Source organism: Dermacentor silvarum, chromosome 3 (assembly GCF_013339745.2).
Source record: "Dermacentor silvarum isolate Dsil-2018 chromosome 3, BIME_Dsil_1.4, whole genome shotgun sequence".
Classification (NCBI taxonomy): Eukaryota; Metazoa; Arthropoda; class Arachnida; order Ixodida; family Ixodidae; genus Dermacentor; species Dermacentor silvarum.
In genome coordinates, this window is record NC_051156.1 from 95736045 (window position 1) to 95742044 (window position 6000).

A 6000-nucleotide genomic window follows, 5' to 3' on the forward strand; every position below is an offset into this window, starting at 1 on the left:
TGTGAAGGCCCTGACTTTCTTGAAAAGTCATGTATGCATGCCAACTTTGACAAGATTCCCTGGGTTTTGTGTTTGCCTATGTCACATCACTGCACCACACTGACTCAATTATATTTGCCTTGCTCACTATTAAAGCAATTTCTTGCTGGTAAAAAATGCAAACAGAGGCCATAGCATATTACCTTAAATTATCTGAAAACTACTGATGACTTGTACCCCCAAAATTAAACTTTGATGCAAATTATACTCAAAGAGAATACACTTTCAGGTGAAAAGAAAAGTGTTGCCAAAGACAGAGGTGGACAATGGAAACAGAAGCTCATGAGCATCAAACAGGGCCATGGGTTGCCCCATCCTAGACTGGACATATGTGGCCCTGTTTCAACACTCATGAGCAAGAAAAAGCGGGAGAGCAAATGTGTGTAGGTCATCCTGTGCCTGCGTGAAAAGAAGGTTGCACAGTGTGCACCTATGGTGAATTCCATTGGTCGATCTGGAGCACGTTTTTTGCTCCCTGGCAAAGAAATTGAATTCCACCTGTCAACACTAATCGTGATGATTTATTGGCACCCCTTTTGAAACGGGGTGGTGACAAAACCACAGTGCCGATAGCCAAAGGAAAGCCTCTTCGCAATATGTTGTGCTGCGCCATTCTCTTCACTGGAAGCCGTCCAACAAAAGTGATTTGCCTGCTGTCCGTAATGGGAGTGCAGTCACTGCAAAAGACGCAGTATTTCCAATACCAAAGGTGCTATCTACTTCTAGCAGTTGAGCAGGTTTGTAAAGCGATGCTAATTGGTTCAAAATTGCTAGTCTCTACAACTGTCATGAGCTGTGTGCATGTCTACAGGCTCCCCAAGTACAGCTGAGTCAACTGTTACAGTAGAATCTCGTTAATTCGGCCCCCGTTAATTCGGATAATTCGGCGTGCCCACTCCCTCCCTTCAAAAATGTACATAGCCCTATGCAACAAAACTTTCGTTAATTCGGCGCAAAATTGCACGCGCACCGGTTTATTCGGACTGGAGGCAAGCCGAGGACGGCGCTGGTGTACAACTGAAAGGAGTTTCCGGAGCGCGCATCGCTACTGCCAACAAGGGTCAGGCCGCTGGAAACCCGTGGCCTCAGAGATGAGATCCGCAGCGACGGCGCTGCCGGAATTAATCGCGGAGGCCTTCAAGAACCGCTTTTTCTTTCAAAAGGGGGCGCCGCTGTACATTGGGTTTCGGAGCACGCATCGCTACTGTCATCTGCCTTGCTGGAAACGGTTGACGGGATCGGCGGACAATAAACGAGGCCTCGGATAGCGTGCGGACGGGCGTGGTTGTGTGTGTGTGTGTTTTTCAACGAGGTACGTTGTGTCGTGTCGGTGACTCGCTGCGCGAGGTGCTGTCTGCCACGATGGCGCAACCGGCTAAACGCGCGAAGTACGCGGCCAAGGACTTGGCGACGAAAGTAAAAATACTAAAAGCACTGAAGGACGGCGCTTCCAGAGAAGAAGTGATGCGACAGTTCGACGTGAAAAGAAGCACCCTGTCGACGTACGTGAAGAACGAAGCCCAAATAATGGAAGCTTTTGAGGGCGAGAAGTTCCACGCCGGTCGGAAGCGTTTACGAACGGCAGCCCACCCACAATTGGAGGAAGCATTGTTGCAGTGGATAGCTGCCACACGTGACTCGAAGCTGCCGTTGAGCGGGCCCCTTATCTGCGCGCAAGCAGAGAGGTATGCCCTCCGGATGAATATCGATTCGTTCAAGGTGTCAGAGGGCTGGCTTGCGCGTTTTAAAGACCGGCATGGTCTTGTGTTTAAGACCGTATGCGGGGAGAGGGGCGAGGTGGACGAACAAGTCGTCAAAGATTGGCAAAACGTGCAACTTAAAGAGCACGTGGCAGCCTACGACCCGAACGACGTCTTCAACGCTGACGAGACGGCACTCTTTTTTAAAGCGCTGCCAGATAAGACAATTACGTTTAAAGGGGACCCTTGCACTGGCGGCAAAAGGAGCAAGGAGCGGGTGACGGTACTGCTGGCTGCAAACATGACGGGCACGGAGCGCCTTCCACTTCTCGTCATCGGGAAGGCGCTGAAACCGAGATGTTTTTACAACATCAAACACCTCCCTGTCGAATACCGTGCCAATCGGAAAGCGTGGATGACGTCGGAAATCTTTCGTACCTGGCTGCAAGATCTGGACCGACGCTTCAGCGCCAAGAAACGCAAGGTGCTGCTCGTGGTAGACAATTGCAGCGCACACTGCAACATTTCAAATCTGGAGGCAATAAGGCTTGTGTTCCTTCCTCCCAACACCACGGCAGCTCTGCAGCCGATGGATCAGGGAATCATCCAGTATGTTAAGAAACGGTATCTCACTCAAGTGTTGGAGCGCATGCTTCTCTGCATGGACCGGGAGCAGCAGTACAACATGACTCTTTTGAGTGCGATCCATATTTTGGCGCACGTGTGGACAAACACGCCGGCAGAAGTGGTGGCGAACTGTTTTAAACACAGTGGATTTGTGCGGCCCGAGACTTGTGAAAGCCCGCAGCCCGCAGTGCCAGAAGAAGAGGGGGACGATATCGCATTCGCTGGCCTGCTTCCGTCCGAAGTTCAGCTTGCGGATTACGTTGCGATTGATGACGGCGTTGTCGTCGCCGGCCAGTTAACAGACGATGACATCATCAGCGGAGCACTCGGTGCGGCAGATGAGGCGTCCGATGAAGACGACCCGTGCGGTGAGCTACGCCCAGTGCGTCGTACTGCGAAAGAAGCCGCAGACGCTCTCGCTGTTCTAGAGGAGTTCTGCTACGATGTTCCAGGCAATACCCTCGCGCTGGAGGGATTGTCGCATGCCCGCAAGCTAGTGCTTTCCGCCCAGCTGGCCGCGAAAAAACAAACGAGCATCACTGACTTCTTCACAAAGTAAAGGTGCACAATAAAAGAATTGAAAATGTGCCGTTTTTTGTTATTCATTCGATAATTCGACATTCGGATAATTCGGACATTTTTTTCACTCCCTTGAGATCCGAATTAACGAGGTTTTACAACAGGAAACCACTAATGCATGGCCTGCTGTCTGAGAGTTCTCCAGTGGTTGGCTGGAGAGCTCTGGAGAGATGAAGCAGCACAAGTGCAGGCACACAGTGAGGAAACAGAGGAGCCTGCCACATGGAATCTGCTGCAGCCTCTGGTACATCCAATGTTTGCCACAGCAGGAAATTTGATGGTGCCACAAAATTGCTTGTTCTTGTTTAACAGTGAACCGAGATCTACACAAGTACATGCAGTTCTCATGTAGGTATTTGTACCATATTGTGGCGATTCTAAGCACTCCCCAATTCTAAGCACCCCCCCCCCCCTTTTTCCGCAAAAAAAAATTTGGGGAAAATGTTAGCATGCAAATCTAAGCAGCCCCTTCTTTCCGAGGAAGTGCAGGTAGCCAAGTCCGCCAAGAGCGCTTGCTCACTCCGTCGTCGAGACGGAGCCATCAGGGTCCCGAGGCGGCACGGCGTACACAGTGCGATCTCCGGCTTCTTGTGTTGCTGCGTTCCGACGCTACACGACCCATGATGGCACAGACGTCTTGCCTCCACAAAACAGGCATCTCATATCACAGGGGTATGCATAGACGAAGACGGTGATTTCAGCTTGGGGAGGGACCACAATTGCTTCAAGCTGTCCTTGTCATCTTCAGTATATCGACAAAGGACGGGTTCGCGCTGCCTCCCAACACACCGCGTCTTACTAATCCGACAATATGAAACGGCTGCAGTGGAGTTCAAGGCAAGTGACACTCTGATGAACATACAGACGTATGGAGAGTCTGTCAATGCACAATATGAAATACTGTGCACAATATGCACAAATATGAAAAGCATATAGCCTTCCGCAGTGGAAACCGAAGAACAACTGGTGGGATGGTGAAGCATAGGCAGCCCAGGAAGCACGAAGGGTAGCCAACCGGACTCACTCCAGCAGTCAGGTCCCAATGCGTCGAGGCATGTGAGAGAACCTGGAAAGAATATCTCGAACCGAAGAGGAACATGCAAGCGATAGTTCAGCATAAACTTGCCGAAGGCAACCAGAGGCAACTCGGGACAATTACAGAAGCAGGACATAATGCTAGCTGCAAGTTTTGGTCATACGTGACATCCCTTGACAGGAAACCTCCAAGCCCCAGTGCTGTGCGATTCGTCAGGGAACAAGGTTTCGAACATAGGTGAGCACCTCACTGCATATGTCCAACAACTATATGCGATGCCACAGCCAGAGCCGACTGAGGAGTCAGTGATGCCCAAGAAAGCAACAGATGGGGACCATCCTCCCTCGACTGAATAAAATGGGTAGTATCCCTACGCGAGGTGGACTGTGCCATTACTGGCATTGCAGCAAACAGTTCCCCAGGCCTGGACGAGATCCCAGCAGTACTTGCGAAACACTTTGGAAAAACCAAAAACTCGGACTGCACTAGCCAAAGTTCTCACGGGTATAATAGAGGGTGAACCAATACCCGAAGACTGGCACAGGGTACGGATGCTGGCCGACTGGTGCTAGAATGCCATGGCCGCGTTCCAGTGGAGGCGGTGCAGGGGGACCTAGGACCTCTGTCGAGACCCGAGAAGCTGCAAGCAAGATCAACTTTGAGCGACAGCTCCGCTGCATGGGCGACACTCATTGGGCACTTAAGGTGCTCCGATACCTGCATTTGAATGGTATTAGGACACAGCAGAGTGCTGAAGTACAGTTTCTGTATCGGAAATATGGAGTACCCAGACCACACGCTGATGACACCAGTAAAAGCAGCGACCAAACAGTGCGAGAGTGGGTAAAGGAAGCGGAAACCACCCAGTGGAGAGCTCACATGCAGGCAAAAACAACACTTGCACTTTACTGAGTGCACAAGAGAGAAATTGCCATGGAACCCCTCTATGACAACGGTGGCGGCAGTGCTCTGCTCTTTGAAGCCCGTGCAGGAGCACTGCGCGCACTAGTATACCGCCAGCGTTTCAACCCAACCCTTGACGTCAAAGTGACGGCATGTAGGGCATGTGGGCAACATGTCAAAACAACCGAACATCTGGTCCTCCACTCCAGGCAGCTCTCACCATCCCCACAAGAGGACACCAGCATACAGCAGGCACTTGGACTCGCAACGGACAGCGGACGCTGCACAACTGCCACGTCCGTCACAAAGAACAGACTACAACAATGGTGGAAAGTGACACAATTCTGGACGGCGAACCAGTGAAGTACTGTGCTAGTGAGTGTGGTTTGCTTATGCGTTTCTTCTTCTCTCTTCCTTCTGCTTCCCCACCTTTTTGTCCCTTTCTTTTTTTCCGACTAGGATGCAAACATTGTGTCCGCCCGTTCAAAAGGGTGTAGCCACAGATCATCATCTGCTGAAAGCGACCCCAATAACTCTTTCAGCATGTTATCATGCGGGCCTGGTATCGGCGGCACTCGGCATGTTTCACAGGCATCGCAGTCACGTGTTGCTTTGTTTGGTGTCAGTTTGACAGCCCAAACGGAAGTCGGAATGAGTTTGAAGAGGGCTGCCTACAGCTTGAAGTTCAAGCGTACTGTAATCGCGGTTGCCAAAGATAATGGCAACCACAGTGCCGCTGCGGAATTTGGCATGGCATCATGAGGAAGAGAAAGCAGCGGGACCAGATCATCAAAGGCGCCCCGACACGTAAGAAGTTCATGGGACCACACAAGGGCCAACATCCGCAAATTGAAGAAGCCGGTGAGTTCGCAGCAAATGATGCAGGGGCTTTGCTATCACTGCCGATGCAATCCAGATGAAAGCAATGGAGACAGCAACAAGAATGCAGATTCTTCGCATGGTGTTTCGTGCAAGCAGGGGCGGGGTGGAGCACATGATGAGAAGAATTAAGATTTTCTTTGAGACACCGCACAACATTATGCCCGAAGCTGCCAGCCGATTTTGAAGAAAAACTTATTGCTTTACAGCAGTATGTGGTGAAGCTCTGCAGGGAAC